Source organism: Bos mutus, chromosome 16 (genome assembly GCF_027580195.1).
Source record: "Bos mutus isolate GX-2022 chromosome 16, NWIPB_WYAK_1.1, whole genome shotgun sequence".
In the NCBI taxonomy this organism is placed as follows: Eukaryota; Metazoa; Chordata; class Mammalia; order Artiodactyla; family Bovidae; genus Bos; species Bos mutus.
The window spans coordinates 75,974,796-75,987,902 of NC_091632.1; the positions used below are offsets into that span (position 1 = coordinate 75,974,796).

Sequence of the window (13,107 nt, forward strand, 5' to 3'; positions counted from 1 at the left end):
CCAGACCCCAGGGATGGGTTGCCTCAGGCCAAAGAACTAATAGGGAGGAAGCACAACCCTTCCGGTCAGCAGATAATTGGATTAAAGCTTTACTAGGAAGGCCCTGTCCACCAGAGCAAGACCCAGTTTTACCCATCCCCAGTCCCTCCCATCAGGAAACTTATACAAACCTCTGACCCTCCTCCATTGGAGAGCAGACAGAAGAAGCAAGAAAAGCTACAGTCCCACAGCTAGAACAAAAACCACATTATAGAAAGTTAATCATGATGAAAAAGAAAGTTATGTCCCAGATGAAGGGATGAGATAAAAACCTCAGAGAAACGACTGAACAAAGTGGAGATAGGCAACCTTCCAGAAAAAGAATTCAGAATAATGATAGTAAAGATGATCCAGTATCTCAGGAAAACAATGGAGACAATGCAAGAAATGTTTACCAAAGAAACAAACAACAAACAAATAACAAACAGAGATGAATAATACACTAGAATGAACCAACAGCAGAATAACTGAGGCAGAAGAAAGGATAAATGACCTGGAGGACAGAATGGTGGAGATCACTGCCACAGAACAGAATATAGGAAAAAAAAAAAAAATGAGAAGAAATGATGACAGCCTATGAGGGCTCTGAGACAGCATTAAATACACCAACATTCACATTATAGGGGTCCCAGAAGGAGAAGAGTGAGAGACAGGACCTGAGAAAATATTTGAAGAGATAATAGCTCAAAACTTCCCTAACATAAGAAAGGAAATAGTGAACCAAGTCTAGGAAAACAGAGAGTCCCAGGCAGTATAAACCCAAGGTGGAACACACTGAAACACATAGTAATCAAACTGACAAAAATTAAACACAAAGATAAAATATTAAAAGTAACAAAGGAAAAATGACAACATACAAGGGAACTCCCATCAGGTTATCAGCTGATTTCTAAATAGAAACTCTACAAACCAGAAGAGACTGGCATGATATATTTAAAGTGATGAAAGGGAAAAACCTTCATCCAAGAATGCTCTTCCCAGCAAGACTCTGCTTCGGATTTGATGGAGAAATCAAAAGCTTTCCAGACACGCAAAAGTTAAGAGAATTCAGCCACCAAACAAGCTTTACAACAAATGCTAAAGGAACTTCTTAGGCAGAAAACACAAGACAAGGAAAACTTCTACAGAAAATATACCCAAACAATTGAGAATGTGGTAATAGGATCACACATATCAATAATTACCTTAAATGTAAGTGGATAAAATGCATCAAGCAAAGGACACAGACTGGCTGGTGGATGAAAACATGTGCATGTATGCACTTCCACTTATATCACTCTGCTTGACCACCCAAATTCTATGTAATTATTTTATACTGTTAGGTTAAACATGTTCCCATAGTGGCTTGCAATTGTAATTACCTTTTATTTTTTGTCTGGCTCTTGGCTGTGAAAACTGATAAAGATCCTTTACTACTGTGAAAAAAAAAAAAAAAAATCTTCCAACAAACAAAAATCCAAGACCAAATGGCTTCATGGGTGAATTCTATTAACAATTTAAGAAGAGCTAACACCTATCTTTCTCAAATTCTTCCAAAACATTGCAGAGGGAGGAACACTCCCAAACTCATCCTACAAATTTACCATCACCCTGATACCAAAGTCAAAGATATCACAAAATAAAGAAAATTATAGGCCAATATCACTGATGAACATAAATGCAAAAATTATCAACAAAATGCTAACAAACAGAATCTAACAACACATTAAAAGGATCATACACCATGATCAAGTGGGATTGATTACAAGATGCAAAGATTTTTCAATTTATGCAAATCAGTGAATGTGATACACCATATTAACAATTTCAAGAATAAAAACCATATGATCTTTTCAATATTTGCAGAAAAAGTTTTGACAAAATTCAACACCATTTGTGAAAATAAATCTCCAGAAGGTGGCCACAAAGGGAACCTACCTCAAAATAATAAAGGCCATATATGAAAAAGCCACAGCAAACATCATTCTCAATAGTGACAAGCTGAAAGCATATCCTCTAAATTTTTCAGAAAAAAAAAAAAAATCCAAGTATGCCCACTCTTACCACTATTATTCAACAGAGTTTTGGTAGTCTTAGCCAAGGCAATAAAAGAAGAAAAAGAAATAAAAGGAATCCAAATCAGAAAAGAAGAACTAAAACTGTCACTGTTTACAGATGATGTAACACTATACTTAGAAAATCCTAAAGAGGCTACTGGAAAACTTCTAGAGCTTATCAATGGATTTGGTAAAGTTGCATGAGACAAAATTAATTGACAGAGCTCTTTTGCATTCCTATGTATTAGCAACACAAGATCAGAAAGAGAAATTGAGGGAAAAATCCCATTTACCATTGCAACAAAAAGAACAAAATACCTAGGAATAAACCTAATGAGGCAAAATACCAGTACTCAATAAACTGTAAGATACTGTTGAAAGAAATCAAACTGTACACAAATGGAGAGATATACCATGTTTGGGATTGGAGGAATTGATATTGTGAAAATGACTATTCTATCCAAAGCAATCTACAGAGTCAATGCTTTTTCCAAATGACCAATGGTATTTTTCACAGAGTTAGATACAAACAATTTTATAATGTGTATAGAGACACAAAAGACTCTAAGTAGTCAAAGCAAACTTGAGAAAGAAAAATGGAGCTGGAGGAATCACATTCCCTGACTACAAAGCTACAGTCATCAAAACATTATGGTACTGGCACAAAAACATACATATAGATAAATGGAAAAGGATAGAAAGCCCAGAGATAAACCCACATATCAGTGATAACCTCATCTGTGACAGTGGAAGTAACAACATACAATGAAGGCAAGATAATCTCTTCAAGAAATAGTTCTGGGGAAACTGGACAGCTACATGTAAAACAATAAAATTAGAACACACTCCCTAACACCATACACAAAAATAAATGCAAAATGGTTTAAAGACCTAAATATAAAGCTTATGGTCATAAGCTCATAGAGAAAAATATAGGCAGAACACATTCTGCTGTAAATTATGTCAAGATCATTTTTGATGTATCTCCTAGGACTGATTCCAAATAGGAAAAGGAGTATGTCAAAGCTGTATATTGTCACCCTGCTTATTTAACTTATATGCAGAGTACATCATGAGAAATGCTCGGCTGGAAGAAGCACAAGCTGGAATCAAGATTGCTGGGAGAAATATCAATAACCTCACATATGCAGATGACATGACCCTTATTCCAGAAAGTGAAGAACTAAAGAGCATCTTGATGAAAGTGAAAGAGGAGAGTGAAAAGTTGGCTTAAAAGTCAATATTCAGAAAACTAAGATCATGGCATCTGGTCCCATCATCTCATGGCAAATAGATGGGGAAACAGTGGAAACAGTGGCTGACTATTTTTCTAGGCTCCAAACTCACTGCAGATGGTGATTGCAGCCATGAAATTAAAAGACGTTTACTCCTTGGAAGGAAAGTTATGACCAACCTAGACAGCATATTAGAAAACAGAGACATTACTTTGCCAACAAAGGTCCATCTAGTCAAAGCTATGGTTTTTCTAGTGGTCATGTATGGATGTGAGAGTTGGACTGTGAAGAAAGCTGAGCGCTGAAGAATTGATGCTTTTGAACTGTGGTGTTGGAGAAGACTCTTGAGAGTCCCTTGGACTGCAGGAAGATCCAACCAGTCCATTCTAAATGAGATCAGTCCTGGGTGTTCATTGGAAGGACTGATGTTGAAACTGAAACTCCAATACTTTGGCCACCTGATGCGAAGAGCTCACTCATTTGAAAAGACCCTGATGCTGGGAAAGATTGAGGGCAGGAGGAGAAGGGGACAACAGAGGATGAGATGGTTGGATGGCATCACTGACTCGATGGACATGGGTTTGGGTGGACTCCGGGAGTTGGTGATGGACAGGGAGACCTGGCGTACTGCAGTTCATGGGGTTGCAAAGAGTCGGACACGACTGAGCAACTGAACTGAACTGAAGTGGACTAGGGTAATGACTATTAGAATAAAACTATTAGAATGACTATTAGAATAAAAACAAATGGAGCCTAATTAAACTTAAAAGATTTTGCACAGCAAATTATAAATATAATGAAAAGACAACCCTCATAAGGAAGGAAAATATTTGCAAACAAAGCAATCAAAAAGGGATTAATCTCTAAAATATATAAACAATTCATTCAGCTCAATATTAAAAAAAAATGAAGAAAAAAATGGGTGGAAGATGTAAACAGACATTTCTCCAAAGAAGACACACAAATGGTCCAATAGCACAGGAAAAGTTGCTCAACATCATTTTTCAGTGAAATGCAAATCAAAACGACACTGGTTGGAATGACCATCATCAAAAAATCTACAAATTATAAATGTTATAGAGGATGCAGATAAAAGGGACCCTTCTACACTGTTGGTGGGAATCTAAACTGGTACATCCACTATGGAGAAGAGTATGGAGGTTCCTTAAAAAGGTAAAAACAGAACTGCCATATGATGCAGGACGATAAAGAAGGCTGACTGATGAAGAATTGATGGTTTCAAACTGTGGTGCTGAAGACTCTTGAGAGTCTCTTGGACTGCAAGGAGATCCAACCAGTCAATCCTAAAGAAATCAAATCTGAATATTCATTGGAAAGACTGATGCTGAAGGTGAAGCTCCAACACTTTGGCCACCAGATGCAAAGAGATAACTCATTAGAAAAGACCCTGATGCTGGGAAAGATTGAAGGCAGAAGGAGATGGGAATGACAGAGGACGAGATGGTTGGATGGCATCACTGACTCGGTGGACATGAGTTTGAGCAAGCTCCAGGAGATGGTGAAGAACAGGGAAGCTTGGCATGCTGCATTGCATAGGGTCACAAGGAGTTGGACATAACTAAGCAACTGAACAACATGATCCAGAAATCTCATTTCTGCACATTTATCTGGAGAAAACAATAATTCAAAAACATACATGCACTCCAGTGTTCAATGCAGAACAATTTACTATAGTCAGGACATGTAAGCAACCTAAATGTCCATTGACAGAGAAATGGATTAAGAAGACATGGTGCATACATTCAATGGAGTATTACTCAGCCTTATAAAAGAATGAAATAATGCCATTTGCAGAAACGTAGATGTGCATAAAGATTATGCTACTGTGTAAAGTAAATCAGACAGAGAAAGACAAATATCATTATATTGTTTATATGTGGAATCTAAAAGGTTACAAATGAATTTGTCTATGAAACAGATACAGAGGTACGAATGTAGGGGAAAAAACCTTACTAAAGGGTAAGTGGGGGAAAATTGGAAGGTTTGGATTGAAAAACACACTACCATATTCAAGATAGATAACTAATAAGAAACTGCTTTATAGTACAGGAAACTACGCAATAATCTGTAATGGCTTGTATGGGAAAAGTGTCTAAAAATTAGTGGATTATATATATACATATGAATATATATATATACACACACATTTTGCTATACAGCAGAAACTAACACAACACTGTAAATCAACTATACTTCAATAAAAATTAATATAAAAATTAAGTTAAATTCAATAAATTTCCCATTATCCTTAGTTTCTAGCACATATTAAGGTTTGAAAGAAGCATGTATAGATATATATTTGAGGTCAGTGCTGCTGCTGCTGCTAAGTTACTTCAGTCGTGTCTCCCACTCTGTGAGACCCCATAGACGGCAGCCCACCAGGCTCCCCCGTCCCTGGGATTCTCCAGGCAAGAACACTGGAGTGGGTTGCCATTTCCTTCTCCAATGCATGAAAGTGAAAAGTGAAAGTGAAGTCACTCAGTCGTGTCCAACTCCTAGCGGTCCCATGAACTACAGCCTACCATGCTCCTCTGTCCATGGGATTTTCTAGGCAAGAGTACTGGAGTGGGTTGCCATTGCCGTCTCTGTTGAGGTCATTAATACATATATAATTACACAATACTTAGACCCTGCTTCTCCTACATATTATCATTTTATAATTCCTTATAGTTACTGCATATCCTTTGGAAAACTTCAACATTATTAAGTGTTTTATTAATGTTTCAATATTTTATATATACAATCTTTATAAAGCTATTTGAATTCTGTTTAGAATTTTATTTTAATATTAAGTTTGAAAATAATGTAGAAATTCAGCATAAAGGAGAAAACATAAAATTGAATATATAAATGAATTCATTAGTATAATTACTCATGCTCTATTCTATCATTACAAGTTATAATCTTTCAATTTACATGAAGCTCTTCCGAATATCTTTCTAGTTGTAACATCAATTTGAAATTCATCCTTTTTTGTAATACCTGATTTTGGTGCCTTGTAAATTGATAATCTCCTACCAGTTTCAGACCTGCATCAATTGGTATCAATTCATTTCTTCTTCTAACCTAAAATCTGACATTTGCTCTCCTAAGAGCACCCTCTTAGGAGATGAGTTTCCTTTTCAACATTTGAAGTCACCCCTTCTTTGATCTTTTGAAAAAAGAGTAACAATAGTCTTTAATGTTATATCACTTTGATCTTGGTATAAGAATACTTGATGTGGTGCTCGCTTCGGCAGCACATATACTAAAATTGGAACGATACAGAGAAGATTAGCATGGCCCCTGCGCAAGGATGACACGCAAATTCGTGAAGCGTTCCATATTTTTAACCACTTGTAAAAGAATGAAACTGGACCACTTTCTAACACCATACACAAAAATAAACTCAAAATGGATTAAAGATCTAAACGTAAGACCAGAAACTATAAAACTCCTAGAGGAGAACATAGGCAAAACACTCTCTGACATACATCACAGCAGGATCCTCTATGACCCACCTCCCAGAATATTGGAAATAAAAGCAAAAATAAACAAATGGGACCTAATTAACCTTAAAAGCTTCTGCACATCAAAGGAAACTATTAGCAAGATGAAAAGACAGCCTTCAGAATGGGAGAAAATAATAGCAAATGAAGCAACTGACAAACAACTAATCTCAAAAATATACAAGCAACTCCTACAGCTCAACTCCAGAAAAATAAACGACCCAATCAAAAAATGGGCCAAAGAACTAAATAGACATTTCTCCAAAGAAGACATACAGATGGCTAACAAACACATGAAAAGATGCTCAGCATCACTCATTATCAGAGAAATGCAAATCAAAACCACTATGAGGTACCATTTCACACCAGTCAGAATGGCTGCGATCCAAAAGTCTACAAATAATAAATGCTGGAGAGGGTGTGGAGAAAAGGGAACCCTCTTACACTGTTGGTGGGAATGCAACCTAGTACAGCCACTATGGAGAACAGTGTAGAGATTCCTTAAAAAACTGGAAATAGAACTGCCTTATAATCCAGCAATCCCACTGCTGGGCATACACACTGAGGAAACCAGAAGGGAAAGAGACACGTGTACCCCAATGTTCATCGCAGCACAGTTTATAATAGCCAGGACATGGAAGCAACCTAGATGCCCATCAGCAGATGAATGGATAAGAAAGCTGTGGTACATATACACAATGGAGTATTACTCAGCCATTAAAAAGAATACATTTGAATCAGTTCTAATGAGGTGGATGAATCTGGAGCCTATTATACAGAGTGAAGTAAGCCAGAAGGAAAAACATAAATACAGTATACTAACGCATATATATGGAATTTAGAAAGATGGTAACAATAACTCTGTATACGAGACAGCAAAAGAGACACTGATGTATAGAACAGTCTTATGGACTCTGTGGGAGAGGGAGAGGGTGGGAAGATTTGGGAGAATGGCATTGAAACATGTAAAATATCATGTAGGAAACGAGTTGCCAGTCCAGGTTCGATGCACGATGCTGGATGCTTGGGGCTGGTGCACTGGGACGACCCAGAGGGATGGTATGGGGAGGGAGGAGGGAGGAGGGTTCGGGATGGGGAACACATGTATACCTGTGGCGGATTCATTTTGATATTTGGCAAAACTAATACAATTATGTAAAGATTAAAAATAAAATAAAATTAGAAAAAAAAAAAAGAATACTTGATGTGAAACTCTGTTTCAAAGATACATTGAGTATGATTTGGAAGTTCTAATTCATAATTTATACTGCACTTCATATAAGTTTGGGGGGTAAACAACTATGCAATTGTGGAAATAAGTTTGTTTTTTAGTACTCCAATGAATGTCCTGCTATCATTGAAAATGATGCATGTAAGCATCAGATCAGATCAGATCAGTCGCTCAGTCGTGTCCGACTCTGCGACCCCATGAATCGCAGCACGCCAGGCCTCCCTGTCCATCACCAACTCCCGGAGTTCACCCAGACTCACATCCATCGAGTCAGTGATGCCATCCAGCCATCTCATCCTCTGTCGTCCCCTTCTCCTCTTGCCCCCAATCCCTCCCAGCATCAGAGTCTTTTCCAATGAGTCAACTCTTCGCATGAGGTGGCCAAAGTACTGGAGTTTCAGCTTTAGCATCATTCCTTCCAAAAAATTCAATAAAGCAGAATAGATGTTTTTGTGGAACTGTTTTGCTTTTTTTTTATGATCTAATGGATGTTGGCAATTTGATCTCTGGTTCCTCTGCCTTTTCTAAATCCAGCTTAAACATCTTGAAATTCATGTTTCATGTACTTTTGAACCCTAGCTTGGAGAATTATGAGCAGTATTTTGCTACCGTGTGAAAAGAGTGCAATTGTGCAGTAGTTTGAACATTCTTTGGTGTTGCCTTTCTTTGGGATTGGAATGAAAACTGACCTTTTCCAGGCCTGTGGCCACTGCTGAGTTTTCCAAATTTGCTGACATATTGAGTGCAGCACTTTCACAGCATCATCTTTAAGGATTTGAAATAGCTCAACTGGATTCCATCACCTCCACTAGTGATGCTTCCTAAGGCCCACTTGACTTCACATTCCAGGATGTCTGGCTCTAGGTGAGTGATCACACCATCATGGTTATCTGGGTCATGAAGATCTTTTTTGTATAATTCTTCTGTGTATTCTTGTCATTTCTTTTTAATATCTTCTGCTTCTGTTAGGTCGATAGTGTTTCTGTCCTTTATCGAGCCCATCTTTGCATGAAATGTTCCCTTGGTATTTCTAATTTTCTTGAAGAGATTTCTAGTCTTTCCCATTCTATGTTTTCCTCTATTTCTTTGCATTGATCACTGAGGAAGGCTTTCTTCTCTCTCCTTGCTATTCTTTGGAACTCTGCATTCAAATGGGTATATCTTCACTATATATAAACTAGATAACTAATGAGAACCTACTGTCTAGCACAGGGAACTGTACTAAATGTACTGTGATGATCATAACAGGAAGAAGTAAAAAAGGGAAAGGGTATATTTGTATGACTGATGCATTTTGGTGTATAGTAGAAGCTAATAGAACATAGTAACACAACTATTGGAGAAGGCAATGGCACCCCACTCCAGTACTCTTGCCTGGAAAATCCTATGGATGGAGGAGCCTGGTAGGCTGCAGTCCATGGGGTTGCTAAGAGTCGGACACGACTGAGCAACTTCACTTTCACTTTTCACTTTCATGCATTGGAGAAGGAAATGGCAACCCACTCCAGTGTTCTTGCCTGGAGAATCCCAGGGAGGGGGAGCCTGGTGGGCTGCCGTCTATGGGGTCACACAGAGTCGGACATGACTGAAGCAACTTAGCAGCAGCAGCAACACAACTATACTCAAATAAAATTAATTTAAAAAGAATGTAGCTGGTATTTTAAACTCACATGATATGCAAAAAATAACATCAAATAGATCAAAAAGTAAATATGAGATCTAAATCCATAAAAATCTTAGAAAAAATTAGGGATAAATTTTGACCTTGGATTTTACAACTTCATAGGTTTGTCAACAAAAGCAGGAGTGAGAAAATACAGACATTAGGGACTTTATCAAAAGTGATATTTTTCTGCTTCAAGGGGCATCATTCAGAAATTGAAAATAGCACCCACAGATATGAGGGAATTATTTGCAAATCATATCTGATAAGATATTTGTATTATTGACATTTAAGAAACACAACTCAGTAATAAAAGGACAAAAAAACCATTTTTTAAAACTGGGGAAATGATTTTAAAAGACATTTCTCCAAGGAACATATAATATAGGCAATGACATGCTCAACATCATTAGGCATTGGGGAAATTCAAATCAAAACCAAAATGAGATACTACTTCAATCCCACTAAAGTTGCTGGAATGAAAAAGTCAGGAAATGCCAAACATTACTGAGAATATGGAGAAATCAGAACTCTCATACATTCCTGGTGGGACTGTAAAATGGTATAGCCACTTTGTAAAACAGTCTGCAAGTTCCTGAAATGAACAGAGCTACCATATAACACAATAATTCTGGATATTGGGTTCACTGAAAGTTCATTCAGTTTGCTTTCTGTAAGATGTTATAGAAAAACATAAATAAATTTTTTGGCCAATCCAATATATATGTCTAAGAGAAATGAAAGCATATGTTCCACACAAAAATTCTGATTAAAATTTATAGCAGCACTGTTTATAATGGCCAAAAGTGGAAACAATTCAATTGTCTATCAACTGACTGACTGACAATTGAAGAATAGCCATACTACAGACTATTGTTCAGAAATAGTGATTTTCTGATATATTGTACAACACAGGTCAACATTGAAAAAATGCCAAATGAAAGAAGCCAGTCACAAATAACAAGATATATAATTTCATTCACATAAAATATCCACAATAGGCAGATCTATAAAGACCAAGTAAATTATTAGCTGTTTAAAGGATAGGCATATAAGGGATAACATCTCAAGGATTGGTTGTTTCTTCTTAAAGTGATTAAAAAGTTCTAAAATTGACTATGGTGGTAGTTTCTGTGACTATCCTACAGATAACTGAACTGTATGATGTGTGAATTATATCTCAATAAAGCAATTAAAAACACAAAACAAACCAAAAAATGAAACCATCATTATCGTAAATAATCCATACACAAATCTACACATTTCAAATGGACAATCTTTATAAGCCTATATCTCCTGAAGAAATGGAATCAATAATTTTTAAAACAAAAAACATCAAGCTCAGATGGCTTAATTGGTGATTTATACCAGCACATTTATGTAAAGAATTAAACAAATTCTCCATAATCTCTTTCAGAAGATAGACATAGAGAGAGTACTTTCTAACTCAGTTGGTAAGGCCAACATTACCCTTTCACTAAAATCAGATAATGATGTAACAACAACAACAAAATCTACAGCCAGTATTTCTCTTGAAGATAGATGCAAAAATTCTCACAGTATTAGCAAATAGAATTTAACAATATATGAAAAAAGTATATACAATGACCATGTGGGATTTATTACAGGTTTTCGAGGCTGATTCAACATTTGAAAAACAATGTAATCCTCACATCAACATCATAACAAAGAAGCTCACATGATTATATTAATGGATGCAGAAGAAGTATTTAACAGAATCTAACACCCATTAGAGAAGGAAATGGCAACCCACTCCAGTGTTCTTGCCTGGAGAATCCCAGGGACGGGGGAGCCTGGTGGCCTGCCGTCTCTGGGTTCACACAGAGTCGGACACGACTGAAGTGACGCAGCAGCAGCAGCAATACCCATTAAGGTCTTCCCAGGTTGCACAGTGGTAAAGAAATTCCCTGCCAATGCAGGAGACACAGGAGATGCAACTTTGACCCAGGATTGGGAAGATCCCCTGGAAAAGAAAATGGCAACCCACTCCAGTATTCTTGCCTGGGAAATCTAATGGACAGAGGAGCCTGGTAGGCTACAGTCCGTGGTGTCGCAATAGAGTCAGGCATGACTTAGCAACTGAACAACAAAATATGTCATTATACATTTGTCCAAGCCCCACAGAACCTACAATACAGAGTGAACCTTAATGTAAAGTACAAACTTGGGTAATAATGATGTGTCAATGTAGATTCATCTTTTGTAAAAGACACACCACTTTGAAACGGAATGTCAAGAGTGGAAGAGGATGGTGAGTGGGAAGTATATGGGAACTTCCTGCTTAATATTTCTGTGAACCTAAAAAACTAAAACTAAAACCTAAAACTGCTCTAAAAAATACAGTCCATCAAAATTACAAAATATATATATATATGTATTTTATTTATTTGGCTGTACAATGTCTTAGTTAGGGCATGTGGGATCTTTAGTTACAGCATGTGAACACTTAGTGGTCACATGTATGATCTAGTTCCCTGACCAGGGATCAAACCCAGGCCCCCTGAATTGGGAGCACAGAGTCTTAACCACTGGACTATCAGGGAAATCCCTTAGCTGGATTCTTGAGGGGATTTCCTGAAGATGTCCAGGGCTCTTTTTCTGCAAAGGCGTATTCTATCTGATATTCTTTCCTGCAAATTCTAGCTACCACACTTGTCTGGATTCCTAACTGTATCTCCTCGGTAAGGGAGGCTTTCTAGCTCTGCTTTGGTTCCTGCTTCCCAAAACTTGAGTCATAGCCTGGAATGTCTTCAGCAATAAACTGGGCAAATGGGAAACTAACAAAGTGGATCCTTTCTCATTACTCCTACTTACCGTCCCTCATTGCTTGATGTCCAACATCTTAAGAGCCATTGTTTCATGTATTTTTCCTGCTGTTTAGTTGTTGAGCTAGGTCAGTAAATCTCACCCTGTTACTGCATTTTGGCTAGAAGAAGGTGCCATGGTTGTTTTTCACTTACAGCATAAATTAGTCTTTCTTGGCTTCTAGGAAAAAGTTGAAGTAATATTAATATTAGTAATATTAATCTGCTCAAAAACTAGACGTAGGATAATTTAAAAAACCTCACACATAATTTATAAATAAGTTCTAAACATATGTGTGTGTGTGTTCTACATGACAACAGAACAAGAGTAATAAAACTAACATAGCTAAGAGTCTTCAGTTCAGTTCAGTTCAGTCGCTCAGTCTTGTCCGACTCTTTGCAACCCCATGAATTGCAGCATGCCAGACCTCCCTGTCCATCACCAACTCCTGGAGTTCACCCAAACTCACGTCCATCGAATTGGTGATGCCATCCAGCCATCTTATCCTATGTCGTCCCTTTCTCCTCCTGCCCTCAATCCCTCCCAGCATCAGAGTCTTTTCCAATGA

At 37.4% G+C, this 13,107-nt stretch overlaps 1 non-coding gene across 1 annotated transcript; it reads left to right on the plus strand.

The window, feature by feature from the left end:
* Nucleotides 1-6,554: 6,554 nt before the first annotated feature.
* LOC138991318 (U6 spliceosomal RNA) lies at nt 6,555-6,661 on the plus strand. Its single transcript, XR_011467340.1, has one exon. It is a non-coding gene; the product is annotated as a U6 spliceosomal RNA (small nuclear RNA).
* The last annotated feature ends 6,446 nt before the right edge of the window (nt 6,662-13,107 follow it).